Below are 15777 nucleotides of genomic sequence, written 5' to 3' on the forward strand. Positions count from 1 at the left end.
ATTACAAACAAAAAGCATCTATAATACTCAACGATCACTGTGGCTGAAGTTAGAATATGTCTATGTTGCTTTAAATTGTACACGTAACATGCACATAAAGCACTTCTTAGACTTTGAGAAAAAATAGAATGTGGATATCTGGGGGGATATTTTATAATTGTAAAGTTATAATAATATCATAGCACTCAGGCTAGAATTTGATTGTACTTGCTGTCCCTTCGTACTTACAGTGGATCTGCTTCTTTTCAGTAAAGTATTGATTAATAAAGAGAAATCCTAGAAGGAGAACTAAGCACAACAGAACACCAAAGTGCAGGTTTGAAGATCAAAACTAAATTTATAATTCTCTGTCATAAAATTACTTCAGAAAATGCCCATGTCAAGAAGCCAACGGTGCCTTTTGGCTAGACCATTTTAACCACTGGTGACCGTATGTAAATATCAATCCAGGGATCTGACATTTCAAATGTGAATATACAAGGTCCTAGCAGATATCACATCATTCATGTTGCATCATTTATGTGTTAGTGGCATGATAAATTGTAGTATGCCTTGTATTCAAGCAAGTTATGGCATGATAAAATGAGAAACTAGCTCAAGATTTTGAGAGAGAGACCTGGGAGTGGTCAGCTGCAGTACCGCAAAGATGTTTGTAGAAGTCTCAGAATCCTACTCAGATGTATTTGTTCTCTGACATGGTAAGAAGGAGAGAGTGTATAGAAGCTGAATGGATCGTATCATATGTATTTTATAGTAAAACAACCGCAATAAAAATTGTTCACTACACTGTAAATTTCAACATTCAAATAAAATAAATAGCGTTTTAGTCATCCTTATTTAATTTAAGCTAACATTAAATATTTTGGTGTCTTCAGAAAGCTAATCAAAATAGTTTGATTGTAATTGCAGCTCATAATAGAGATGTATTGTATAAAAATGCAGTTCTAAATAGGAAGATAATTAGGGTTAGGTGGGTTGAAGGACAACAGAGAAGTGCCCACTTATAACTACGAAACAAAATAACAGAAATTTAGTTACAGCTCGTATGTGGAAGGACATTTATTATTTCATTCTTAAACTTGGTTCAGAATTTGGTTACTTTTTATTTTACATTTCATTATTTGGATTGAAGTACAATATTAAGAAACTTCATTTAATAAAGAGCTGGTTAAATTTATTTCTAAATTTAGAGCATTTATTTATACATTATAAATGTTTCTAAATAAAATGTTTAAAAAGAATTAATTATGCCTACCATTCTAAAAGCCTTGGGTTTCTTCTCAAAAGCCTTAGGTTTCTTTTCATGCCCACACCATACAGACAAGGCCTAATCCCTTGGGTTATATGGACAATGAGAACTCTTGCAGCTGCTTTTCTTTCTGTAAAATCCAGAAATAATATTGGCATTTATTATTCGCTTAATATACCAAAATTGTGGAAAAATACTGCCCCCAGTTACATTATTTTGTGCTAACAACATATATAACTAAAAAAATGTTGGAAAAGATTTATATAATAATGCAGATAGTCTAGTGGTGTAGATGCTGAGAGCTACTAATCGTTCTGATAAAAATGAATGTGTACTTTGCTCTGAGCCAGGATTATCAAATTTACACAGCTCGGTGGGCTGGATGAGCATCCCTGAATCAGTCTGCACGGTGAGGTTCAGCTGGGACCGACCACCTGTGGAGCACCTGTGGTGCTGTGTCCAGTCCTATGTGCAGCCCATGCCAGCCCCAATGCTTCCTGTGCACACAGCCATCAGGGCCAGCCTGGGGTGTCTGCAGTCTGCAGCATGCAGGCTAGACTGGGCACTGCTAGCAGCACTGGGGTTCAGACCTGGAGCCACATGCCAGAGGCAGCACACACCCCATGCTGGCCTTGAGGACTGCATTTTCAGCAGTCCCCAAGGCTGGCACAGGGCACATGCTCAATGTGATGCTCTGCTGTACCTAGAGCTAGCAGGTAGGGCCCGTTGGTGGTGTGCCTCATACAGCACGTGCCTTCTGCTGTGTCCCATGCAGTGTGTGGAGCTGGTCTGCTTGAAGCACATGGGCTGAATTCAGTTCTGTACACTGCACCAAGGGCCCAAGGTGCAGGCTGCATGCGACACACTGGACTGACCCCCCATGCTGCCTGCAGTACCAGGTTCAGCCTAGGTGCCACAGGCAGCACATGGGGCAAGAATCAGCACATGGAGTTGGTCGTGATGGACAGGCCAGGTCAAACTGCTCCGTAGGCTGGATCTGGCCTGTGGGCAATACTTTTGCCATCTCTTCCCTAAGGAAAGCCAAGAAAATTATTTTCTGAGAGTTTTTTTTTTTTTTAAAGTATTTGTGTATAGAACTAAGTATGAAGACTGGACTGCAGAAGCTGCTTTGTCCCCTCTACAAACCCCATGCAAATAAATGTTCACACTGGAAGATTCCTGATAGTAGAGAGCACATTTCATTTAAGTTTGGCTGATTGATCCAAGTCAAAGCCTGGGATAACAGATGAGCAGAATAGCCAGTTACACTCTGGTCACAGACAGTAGTTATAGTTGTCACATGATTGGCTTCCTGAAAGTGCTCTGCAGCTGTGCCATGACACGTGCACAGTTTCAAAGCACTTTAAAAGTGGCTGATCCCACTATGAATTAACCCTCATCCAGGTGAACATCTGTTGAGTTGGGTAGGGGGTTGCTCAAAGTCATGCCACTTCGTACAAAGTGCCATTTAGAGTGGGGACCTGCGCATTTGTCAGCACTCACTAAGCCCCTACAAGCTGCATTGCTGCCCCTCTGACAGGCTTGTCCCTGCAATGAATTGCAGTTAACATGAATGAGCTGCGATTAGTTTACACTTCTAAGCACCACTGTCACAGGGAGCAGGGAGGTTAGTATGTTTTATCTCTGGTACTTCAGAGGTACTTGAAGGGGGGCGGTGAATTTGGATGTCTGTAGAATCCTGGAACCAAAGACTTTTTCTTGGAAAAATGGGACATCTTTTCACACCCTGAGATGCTAGCTATACTCGAGTAGTTGTATTCAACAGAAAGTTTATATTGATATTGTAAACAATTATATATTGGAAATGTGCTTTCAAAGTTCTTCACTGGTATTTTTAAATTAGTGCCTTTAAATCAATTGTGTTACTACTGGGAGATGAAAGATATTGTTTTCCCTGTATTTGCGTCTTTTACTGCCTTCCCTGCAACCCATAGACCCATCAGTTTTATCACACTGGATAAGAAAAAGTAGCTGTGGCTGTCCCATATCTGCATCATTCTTGGGGTGTGAGAGGCTGGGTGGCTGCAATCAGTGTCAGCTGGGCTTGATCCCAAAGAAATAATGGACCTCCTTGATATGCAACAGGGTCTATGCTATGAAATGTGTGCCCTTCCCCCATCTTAACATGTATCTCTATGTCTTGGTATATCACCTGCATTAGAGGTTGTAGGAAGGGAGACATCAGAGCTAATTGTTCTGTATCCATTGATTGGCTACATTATCCTTGGGAAAGCCCCAGCAGATGTGTTCTGGGTGATTTCTGCTACCTTTTTGCAGCCTAAGATGTATGAATGGAGTAGAGTGGGCCAGTGACTTTTCTGAAGTACTTATGATAGCATCTTGACTTTTTAAAATGCGTTTGGTGTCTTTGGCTTAAAAAGTCAATTACCATGTTCACCTCCTTATTTTGGATGGGTAGATAACTTTCTTTCTTTGAAAAAAAACTTGAAGAAAATGCTTTATTTTGTAAGTGGCACCAACATTTTGTCTCAAGAAACCTGAACTCTATTATTGAAGTGATAAATTATGCCACTTTTTAACTATGCATCTTTGTTTAAATAAATCCTATTTCAGAGAATATTCTGAATAGTATCCACTTAGAAAAACTATTTTAAATAAAAATCCTATCAATCAGCAACTAGCAGAATTCAGGTTGAAGAAATGCCACACATGTAATGTTCACTTTTTGTATTTTTCTGCATTTTTTTTTTTTTTTTTTTACTGCTGGGATAGCTAGGAGATTTTTGTTTTGGTACTATTTGTCAATTGCCATTTTAAAGAATGTAATTTGAATTAATTGTTTATGATTCTTCTTGTGAACTACTGTGTTTAGGTTAAATGGCCCAGACCTCCATCCACAAACTTCCTTAATAGCTAAACCTTCCAATTTTTATTAGTTGTTTTTGTGCAGGTCTGAAAGTGTTTTCTAAAGGTTAAGAGTATAAAATGGAGGTTTTCTAGGTTTTCAGTCACTGAAGTATACACTGTGCTCCTTGAATCATTTACAGATGTATATAGGGTGTCTGCTTACTAAATACTGAATTTCTGCCCTTGAAAATATTGCACTTTGCAGTATTCAAGAAAACAAAAGTGCTGGGTAGTTTTATGCCAGCTGAACTTGACTGAAGCAGCTACTAGGGGTGTGCAAAATGGTCCACTTCTGGGTGTCCTGCCAAGCATGCAGGGGAGCCCTCTGTGCTCCTGCGGGATGCTCCAACTGCCCCACCATCACAGCATTTACGACCTGCCTGGTACCTTGAGGTATGTAGAAAAACATTTAAAGCTGTGTCTATGACCGAATCACTGAATCTCTCCAAATCAATTTGGAGGGTTCCAATTTGATTAAGAGAGATTAAAGGGTCTTCTGATTTGATTCAGGTTTGGAAATTTGGCCACTGAACCAGGCCGAGTCTCCACCAAATTGAATCAGGGACTGAAGCTTTGCACAGCTCTAACAGCTACTAGAGCTACTGTAGCCTGTACTGGGGCTGAGGGGAAAAAGGGTCTGGGAGTTTTAATTTCATGGATTTTTCCCTGCTTTTTTTCCAAAAACTGGAAAAACGAATACTGAATTAATTAGTAGTTTCTCTTTTAAACTGGCTCATAAAAAAGTTTTATCTTTTAGTACTGCCATTGTATAATGAACATGGCTACCCCATTTTTAGGCTGATTATGTCTTTACACTTTCCTGATATTGTTTTAGAATATCAAGTTTCTGTTAAAATTTGGTTATTTTTTAAAATAGATGAACGTCAGATTTTTTATATTCCTATTGTTGTAATAATCTGCCTGACACTATTAAAGGGTAATTTACTATCATGAGTGCCTGTGTGATATTTCTTTATTCCCATTATCAGCTAGGGAAATCCAAACACTGAGACTCTCTGATTGGTATAGAGTAACGCACCAAAACTAAGGTGCTGTTAGAAATAGATATTAAAGCTGACATTTTCATTTCTGCTCTTTAAATGCAAGTCACTTCTCTATCAATATTGTTTTGTATATTTGTCTGGAAGTTCTGCACAGTGTACTTGCCACAGTTTGTCTTAATTTGTACTGACAAAAGAGAAATCAAAGGCATGTCATGCCGAAGCTTCCAAGGATATGTTTTTGTTGCACAGTGCAGTGTAGTGTAGAGATAGCCAAGCTAGATCTGAGCAGACTATTCTGGATATTGGAAAATGTTATAGCTCTGTTTGCATTGTACTATCTAGACATTCCCAAATCTACCTCATCTTCTAATTTATTAAAGTACTATTATGTTTATTGGTACCTCACTGTATGGTGTAAAATGAAACTTCATGACTGTGTCCTGTTTCCTCACGGAATTCAAGGCTAATCAGACTAAGTAATGGTTGGTTGCATCATTACAAGTTGTAAGCTACCATCTTTGAGGGAGGGTTTAAATACTTAATTAGCTTTTTTTCTTCTTTCTCCCTGAAAGACCGATAGTGAGGGGTTGGAAGTGATTGTATTGGAGGAAGAGATTCAAAGAGAATAAGTTATTTGAGAGGAATATGAAGTATTGAAATGTTTGTACTGGGGACAGGGTTGTGTTGATGGGGAAAGACACTGGAATGTGTGTCATGAATCCACAATATTTTGAGGTGTTCATGTAATAGCATGTATGTTTTCTTGGATTTGTTTTACTTAAAGCATGTGTAGTCTCTGCATCAAGCTGTATTTAGCCTTAGCATTATTATGGCTGTATGAATTGTGCTATTTAATATAGATGTAATTTTTGTTTAATATTCAGCCCCATTAGCTGAAGTGGCTCCCAACCCGGGGCACACCTGACTGCATGTTCAGTTAGTGGCATGATAGGAACCAGCCACAAAGTTATTACACATTTTTGTGGAATAACTACATGGCTTATTCTTTGTTTTATGATGCCATTAATTGCTCTAATGTGTGACCAGATCTCCAAGACATGATTAACTGTTTAATCATATCTGAAGTGTAATGTGTGGCAGGGGCCTGAGAAATAGCATCTGATATGGGTAGGTTTAATGGCCTTCCTTGTAAAACTGGTGTGAGGCATATAAGCCAGGCCATTTTGGATAATGATGAATTTACCCAGTAAAACCAAAAGCCTGTGGTAAGAATGCCATCGATTTATTCAGGGAAGGATATTTCTCATAGTGGGAAAATTAAGTGAGTGACAGTATCTTGAAGCTTCTGGATCAATATTCTTTATGTCTGAAAGGATATAGTCATAATTAGATCAAGGAAGACTTCTAATCTGATGGTTAATAGATTTACATCTCCAGATAAGAAACCATACTTAAGCTTTACTCTGTGAGCAAGTTTTTGTCCTTAGTTTCTTGTGGGCATAGGGAAATACTGAGGCTGTCAGGCAGTTGAGTAAAGCAAGCTGATGGGAAATTGGAAGCCCTGGCAGGGAGGTCAGCGATAAAAGCTGCTTTCTGATCTGTTAAGTAAGAGCTGTATTGTTGGGTTTAAGAAGCAGGGTAGAAACAGGTTGTTGTTCTGATATTTTCTTTTGCTGTATAACATATAACAGTAACATATGGTTACTGATTTCTTATGCTTGTTTTTTATAATACTATATTTACTCGAATCCATGATAGGTTTTTTCCCTTCAAACAGCGGGGGGGTTGTCTTGAATTTGAGTACTGGTCTGGGGCAGGTGGTGGCTCAGCTCTGGCTTTGGTCTCAGGCTCAGGGCTGATACCAGAGATGAGTGCCACCTTCCTCAGGCCAGAATGGCTCATTTGGCAGGGAGAGGGGGCACATAGCCAGGGGAGACATGGAGGTGATCAAGGGATAGGGTTGTGGAACCTGCAGCCTGCTCCCCCACCCCTTCTCCCCATACCTTTGCTGGCCCATCACCTGCAGCCTGTGCCCCCTCCCCCACCCCCAGCCACCTCTTCTCCCCTTACCTTCTGCTCCAGGCCTGACCTGGCTGGGCTGGGAACTATCCCTGCTTCCTGTTGGCTGGGATGAGGGAGAAGAGCTGCTGCTGCTGCTACTACTGACTGCACTGTGGGTGCAGAGAGGCAGCGGAAGATAAGGTGGGACAGGGAGTAAAGGGATAGGCATAGCTTGGGGGCCAAGAGGTGGGAAGATGGGTGCGTGTGCAGGCACAGGGGGAGCAAGGGGGGAGGATGGGCAAGTAGTAGGCAGTAGGCCTAGACAGGGAGGAGAAGATGGTGAGAGAACAGACACAGACCCTGGAGGCAAGTTGGGGTGGGTGGGGGTCAGGTGCAAGGGTGGGGACAGGCAGCAGGGGTCAGAGTCAGGCACAAGCATGGGAGGCAAGAGGTAGGAGGGTAAGCTGCGGGGGTACTAAGCAGTGGGAGGCATAGGCACAGAGGGGCAAGCTGCAGGCGGCAAGGGTGTAGGAATAAGAGGCAGAGGTCTAGCCCCTTGTTCCCTGCTACTGCTTTCCCTACCCCCTTTGATGGTGGTGGGGAATAAGTATAAGATGACCTTGTTTTCCATGCAAAATGTGATTATTGGGGAGTTGTCTTAAATTCACAGTTGCCTTGAATTTGTGTAACTATGGTACATTTTTTGCTACATTTTATAAGCCACTTATTGTTTGGTTATAACTGTAATTCTGGAGCATTTGACCATGGAAGGGGGAATTTTTCTTTTTCTGAGTGCATGACTGGACAAGGGCGCAATTCTTCAAGCTGGTAAAAATTCTTGTGCTAGGAGTTGGCAAGACACAGGTGACAGGTAAAGCTGAAGTGCCATATGTCAGGGAGGCGATCCTTGGAGCATCTCAGTTTGTTCTCAGTAGTCAATCAGCAGACAGCAAAGAGGGGGATGGGACTGAAGGGCATCCCTAAAAATGTGCGAGTACTCCAACAGTATGTCTCAAAGGTGCATCTGACCAAATCCAGGGTCAGTGCATGTCATAATATGTTTCAGATGCTATGAAATTGTATTGAGGGAAAAGTATCTATATTATTCATAAAAGTGTATTGTGAAAAGGCTGGGTTACAACTCATATCTGTCTCATGCAAGTGAAAATTCTTTCTCATTGGATATGAGATCTCTAGTTTGAGAGACGGAAGGAGATGATGAACTTCTGCATAAGACAGCACCTTCAAGAAAAGAAGGGTCACTTGAGGTATCTTTATTTCCATAAAAAGCAGTGATCACAGGCCTTTTTCCTATCTCTTTAGTGAAGTAAACAGCTGTGTAGTTTCCCCTATTCATGTTTTTTTCTTTCTTTATTGAAAGGCCAAGTATACATCTTTTCTATCTTCACTTTTGGTACACAGGCATCCAGTGTGGTTGATGGGCAGATTTTGTTGTTAGATACATCTGTTGGCATGCTTCCAGCCAAAGATACTAAGTGTGGTGCTGCCCTTCTGGATGCTAGTAAAGAAGAATCTGATAGTAAGAGTAATAATAAGTACCATTTTAGAGATCAGGATATATTTATCTGTAGGATATGACTGAAGGTGTCAGAGGTTAATGTTACTAATGAGGTGTCATTATCAAATAATTTCACTGCATGGGAGTTGAGTACTGGTGCTATCAGTGCAAGAGAAATCATAAATGTAGTCACTAGTATTCAGGGTCACCTTCATAATGATCTGCACTTCTGTGATTTGTATAGTAGTCAGTACTGGGCAATCTCTTGGGTAACCCAATAACTGCTCGTGAGGCAGTAACTTGGTGTCTGAATAGATGCTTGCAAACAACTCTTCTAAGGTCCTTGTCAGTTTAGTTGGACAAGTAGACATGAATACCTCAGAGTTTGAAGGAGAAACCTTTTTTCTGATGTTGTAGCTGTCATGGTCTAGGAAGTATGTTAAAAGCAAGGGCATGCTTCCCTCTTTGCTTCTTTTTCCCTATACATTTTATGTTTATTTGTTGCTGTTGTTTGAGAATATACCAGAAGCACACGGTCTGTCTCTGCCAGGGCTGGCAATGTATGGCCTGCCTGAAGAGATTTTATCCACTTCACATCTGGCCACTTCTGTCAATTGCTACCTCTTGGCCCAAGGGGAGGGCCAAGCTGTCTTAATTTGGCATGGTGTTAGTGCAAATTGTTGACCCCTAATTTATACCACTTGTGACAGTTTCAGAAGAAAGAGTAACTGGAAGAACTTTTTGATCAGGCTCAATAAGATCTTATCTGAGGCAAGCAAGAGTCCGAGGTTAGGTGCATGGAGCTCTAACAAGAAGCTAGCCCATTTCCCTTGCCTTCTCTCTCTCTCTCTCTCTCTTTTTTTTTTTTACAGTGTACTTTTGCCTGTGAGGTTCTCCTGACCCCCCACACCCCCATCAGTATACGTCCGGCATTGAGGGTGCCTATCAAAGGAGCCTCCCATAATGGAAAGGAAGCACACAAGGATGCATTTGATGCCTCTTTTTGCTGATTCCACACTCTGCAAAACAACACAAAGCAAAACTAATAACTGAAATAGAGCTATCAGCCATTTGGGTGCTCTGCTTTGCTAAAGGCTTTCATTCTTAGAACAGTGAACCAAATGTTGCCCTGAAGCTGCTATCCGTATTAAAACTACCTTTGTTCTACCAAGGGAATATTGTCTACAGTTCCATTGTTTCAGAAGCCTTGGTTTTAAAGTATCGTGGAGAAGCAAACTAACTTCTGCAAATGTTTCTGTTTCATTTTGCATCATATTTGTCACCAGCTTTTTGGTGGAAGCCCTTGGATGAAAATGATGCATGATGAAGATGATAAATAAAGTGCTAGTGTGGCAGTACATGTCCATCTCTTGTTGTACATGTGACTGGGGGACTACCAAGTGAAATAACTTGTGGTCTCAATCCAATTCAGTGTGAACAAATGATTTTATGAAGAAACAGAAAAGGTCATGCAGCGTCAAAAGTCTTTAAATATTTCCTATATAGAAAAATGGCTTATTTTGTCTCTACTGACAGAACAGGTATTCAAGAAAAGAAACAGTGTTTCATAGAAGAAACTCTAAGGGAAGAAGTTCTCAAGCAGGCAAGCCCAGTTTATATTGTCTTGTTTTAATGAGTTGTCTTCTAGATCACTGAGGTCTAACTGTTTTGGCAGACATGCCACAAATAATCCCTGAACCCTACCAAAGAGCCAGTCCAATCCTGTTTGCTCACCCAATCTGCAACTTAGCTTTCTACTCTCTGACCAAGCTGCTGCCCTGCTTGTTGTTTCCTGTTCTGTGCTTCATGCTTGATCCAATGCTCTTGCTTTCTTATGTGTGTTTTATTTGCCACTCTGTTGCCTGCCCTTTCCCAATCTGCTGTGTGCCACAGGTTGGCCATCTTTGTTCTAAAGTATGACAGTTTAGGATTTCCAGTTGCCCCATGGCATATCAGGATCAAACCTGGCAAGTGGTTGCAGTACTTCTCTCCACTGGAAAAATAAATGAAATTTACTGTTAGGGGCCAAACTTCTTCTTGAGGAAGGATTTTTCTCTTTCAGAGTGAAAGAGAATCAAAATTGAGCAAGTAGATTTAAAAAATTGTCAACAGAATCTTTACCCCAATCACTTCAAAGCTCCTGCAAGATGCATAGAGCCTTGAAAATCATGAAACCCTCAAATGTGCTATGCAAATGTCCTGTAGTCATAGAAGCAGCAAACTCATTTGTTCAGGAAGCCCTATTTGTCATCAACGTGGACATTTGAGGCATTCCAGAAGAAATTAAAAATGTAAAAGACCTCAACTTCAGGATTGTAATCCTGTCATTGACTTTAGTAGTCCTGCCTTCAGAACCCATCTGATATCACAGACCAAAAAGGGCATGCAATGCTAGTATTAGATGTCCAATTAGGTGTATTGGCTGCTGCAACAATTTCTTTCAGCATGAAACCATTGAACTCTGTAAGCTTGATGAATATTCACAAATGTACAGTTGAGTCTGGCATCTCAGAATGAGGGACCCACATTTTCCCTGAATTGGACATCCTTTCAAGGTGAAATCTGGATTAGAAGTGAAAAAGGAGAGTGTCACCAGAGGAGTTCTTGACATTTTATGGATTTGAAATTCACCACATCGGGGACAGCATCCTACTAATTTTGTGCTTGCATATCAAAACAGATTTTTATAACAATATTGTGTTTAACAAAATTTAGAGACATAATGCTCTCTACTCAAGCTTTAAAGAGACTATCAGATTCTTCTGCAAATTTTTAGATTCGTGGTCTACTATGTTGAGTCAACAGAGATTCATGTTACAAAGCTACCATCCACAACAGAAAAACTGAAAAAAAGAAACTGTTATACCCATGGTCTCCCCACCTGATTCCTATATGAAGAATAGGTAACCAAATGGCTTAACATTGTGGAAATAGGACAAAAGCAATAGAAACAATGGAGGCTTGTATTATGAACATTCAAGCCAAGGGAAACCTATTTATATCCTTAAAATCACGTGGTCTAAATGTACTACAGGTTTCCCTGGTTTTATTCTGTACATGAATTCCTGGAAAATGGTGCATAACTCGAATTCACATGAAGGGAACCCACTTTACAATCTAAGAAATAGTGATATGTTCCAAGACCTCGACTGTACTGACCCCCCCAGACCCTTTTCTACTACTTTTACAAAACAATTTTAGTACTCGCCAACAGCAGACAGTAAACACAAGCAGAGGGTGGTGTTGAATGTTACCATAATGGGGATGGTGACTACAAAACACATGTTGCAGACAGCGAGTAAGGAGCACAAGTCATTTACATTTTGGTGCGCATCACTCCCACAATGCACCACACAAAAGAGCTGACTACAGGCTTCCATTACACCGATCGCATAAGAGTGGATTTACCTTGCATATAACAGTTTTTGGTATAAAAAGGGTCATCACATAAGAGCGAATTTGCACATATAGAACCCACATAAAGTGAGGGAAACCTATACTTCAGGGAGAAACGAACTTTAAAGAGACTAACTTGGGAATGTTTCTTCCATCTTATTTGATGCCTTCCCTACAGTAATGTTTGTTTTTAGTGCTTCTGAATGAAGGTGCATGAACAGCTTATTTCAGTGCCTTTGTAGTCAGGTTGACACGATGGACTGTATGGATATTCATAAAATTACTCTTGTGCCAGGAACTGACAGCACACTAAATTCTTTCAAAATGTTTACTAACTTAACTGCTGAGATAGGGATTCGTCAGATCAAAAGGTGATCAGACTAAATCAGAGAACTAAAGGGCCTCGCGGGGGGTGGGGCGGGAATCACAGACAGCATTTGCTCTGAGCTATGGATTCAATACAAATATTGATGTATCAAAGCATGAAGTTCGCCTACAGAAAACCCTGTCAGCTAAGTTATCCTAAAAGAACTAGAGAATTTATCTGTAGATTTCAGACCTAGCTACTTGAATGCCTAAGCAGAGAGAGTTTATTTTGTCATGAGCTGAGCACACCAAAGAACACTGTTATGTTGCCAGACTTCTCAAAGTGGGCATTTGACACAGGACATAAAACTGACTGTGAAAACGCAATATGTTTCCAACTTTGAGTCCTGTGAATTCAGTGTTCCTATGCTTTGCCTCAAGTAATAAAAGATCATTGACAACATGTTTGGATCTTGGACCTGGTAACATTTAAATTGATAAATGAAGACCAAAACTGTCATTGAGGAAGGTTTGTTCTCCAGCAGACCTGTTGTCATCATCAGCATTTCACAAGGCACAAGTGATAACGTGGTCTGTCTGAAAGAGCTTTGAAATACGTTGGACCTCTCAGTGCTTAGAAGAAAACATAAAATACCAATGTCATTTCATAACACTGTGAGACACAAAGGAGAGAAAGCCATAGTCCCTAATGTTATCAGATATTGCTACGCTGAATAATATAGACATGTTGATGTATATAAAGGTCCTTCCCATAAGCACATGATAAAGTATTTGGCTAAGCAAAATGCTGCCTATTTAACATTCAGAGCACACACAGCCCAGAGAAAAACTATACATAACTGTTAAATTTTCTGCTAGCCATTCAGAGAATGTTGCAAAATAGCCTTGTCTTTTTCCGCTTCTTTTGACTTGGGTCTTTAGAAGGCCCAAGTCAAAAGCCATGTTAGACATACGAAAGGAGAAAAAATAATCTCTTTGTTTTATATATTCTTTCCCTAATACTTCCCCCAACATACACATATATACTGTTTTAGTTTTTTATGTTTTTGAGGTGTAATGGTTCTGTCGGTAGGAGACTACATTGTCAGCTAAAAAATTTGGATTTTATTCTCAGCTCAACCAAGACGCTTATCCCTGTGTTACTTGGGACAGGTGATTTAACTTCTTGATGCAATTAAATTTATTAGAAATAACTTGTAACTAACAAGTATTAGCCTATTAAGGATGGGTTTTCCTTGAGTATGAGAAATTTGCTGTTACCTTTAAATTTTCATTCTTCAAGATAGCATGTCTCACAGTCCAGTTACATTCTTGCTTTTCTAAGCTTTTGTCTAGAATAAAATTCTGTTAAAGAAAAGCCATCCCCCTAATGGGAAATGTGCAGTACATACTTTAATGAATATTCACATAGCATATTAGTTCTAGCTGTGCTGTGAGTCCTTTCTGGTTGTAGCTGGCAGATAAGTCCTTTAAGGCAGCCCCACTCCAGCGCACAGCTCTGACCTACTTCATTATCCTGCAGGTAAATGGCTCATCCACTAGTGATGGACTACTGCACATACTATCTCTGAGGAGAGAAATTTTCAGGTAAGGAGGATAAGTTTCCCATTTCCCTAGCAATCTAGAGTAAATATTTCTCTTAAAATATTCAGTATAATTTTTTTGACACGGAGCAGAATCTGATGCTCACAAGCATAAATATATAAGTCAAAGCTAGCAAATGAAACGCAGAAGGCAAATTTTATAGTTATGTTATTTTAAGGATAACATACACATTTATATTTAGCTAATAGTTTTCTTATGTAAATTCCAGCTTTATACTTTAAAACTTTCTGTGCAAATCATTGAGTTTTTATGCCTAATTAAAATTAGGCACGTATTTATTAATTTCAATTGGGTGAAGAAGGAATTGAGATGAGAAAAATCTAAATTTTTCTATAGCTTTCCAATAATAGGGGTGTACCAATAGAGATTTTTGGGGCTGATACCAATAGCTAATTTTTAAGGAGGCATATTGGCTGATACTGATCCAATTTCTGATGCAGCTGAGTGCAGCAGGTCAATCTGTTGTGATGAAGGGGGGGAGGGGCATGAGAGGGCCAGATCAATGCTCCCCACTATGAGGGAGGAGTGTGGCAGGGGCTGGAGTAGGTGCTGCCCAGCTTGGGTGGGCACAGGATGGGCCCGCGGCTCATCCAGGTGGTGTGGGAAAGGGGGGGGCGGTGGTTCCCACTGCTGTATGCCTCTGGTTTGGGAGTGGTTCGTCTGCTTTTTTGGTGACTCCTGCTGCTGCCTGTGCTGCTCATCTGGGAGGGCACAGAGTGGGGCGCATGTGCCCCCAGGTTTGCACTGGGTGGGGTGCAGCTGTGGGCTGGGGCCAGGGGCCGTGCTGTGCCATGCTTGGAGCAGGTGCTGGCAGCACTGGGAGCGCAGCCCCTGGCACCAGCCCGTGGCTGCAGCCCACCCTGCCCTGCCCCACCCCACCCCCACCCCACCTCATGCAGATCCGGGGGCATATGTGCCCTCCTGGATGAGTGGCAGGAGCAGTAGCAGGAGCTGCCAAATGAGAAGACAATCCGCTGGACAAGCTGCTCCCAGACCAGTATTGCGAAGCAGCAGCAGCTGCTGCTTCTCTCTTCAAGACCCCCGCCAAGCCACAGTTCTTTCCCACTCTGGCTCCTGCCCCGACCCAGCAGGGCAGCACATACCCCAGCTCCTGCCCCACTCCTCCCTCACTGCAGGGGGCATTGATCTGCCCTCCCACACGTCTCTTCCCCCCTCCTCTTTTGCCACAACATATTTACCAGCTACATGCAACTCTCCATGTTGCTGGGCTCTGCTTCTCACTACCTGCATGCTGCACTGCAGCTGCACACAGGCACAGGCATTCATCGGTCAAATTATTGGCCACATCAGGCCAATTTCCAAAATAGTTGATTTCTTTATATCGGTGATGATCCGATATCAGACCTCTTCGATTTCTGTATTGGAAACAAGATTTCTCTATTGGAAACATGATTTTTTGGGGGAAATTGTCTTTATCCTTTCTGTTCTCATTCTAGTGGAAAAGTAGAATACCATTTACTATTTAATTATTTGAACTGTAATGCAAAAGATTTACTATTTTTGTTCTGTGAAGCAGACTAGCTTGAGACATAGTATTTCTATATTATTTTGATTTTTTTCTATTATTTCTGAACAAAATAGTTAAATATGCTTGGCATTTCAGCTTACAACAGCGCTTTAAAGCAGCAGGCCTCTATATGCAACTGCATTTGAAATTATAAAAGCTATAGTAATACAATGTACACTAATGCCAGGAGCCTGGGTAACAAGCAGGAGGAGCTTGTCCTCCTGCTCAGTGCAAAGAATTATGATGTCATTGGGATAACGGAGACCTGGTGGGACTCCACCCATGACTGGACCACGGG

General features: G+C 41.0%; 1 protein-coding gene across 1 annotated transcript in view; it reads left to right on the forward strand.

Annotated features, from left to right (window-relative positions):
* Nucleotides 1-15777, forward strand: part of IPO11 (importin 11) — a 280310-nt gene that overhangs the window by 136429 nt on the left and 128104 nt on the right. The gene's annotated exons all lie outside the window — the stretch shown is intronic.

This window comes from Crocodylus porosus, unplaced genomic scaffold (genome assembly GCF_001723895.1).
Source record: "Crocodylus porosus isolate Cpor-Errol unplaced genomic scaffold, CroPor_comp1, whole genome shotgun sequence".
In the NCBI taxonomy this organism is placed as follows: Eukaryota; Metazoa; Chordata; order Crocodylia; family Crocodylidae; genus Crocodylus; species Crocodylus porosus.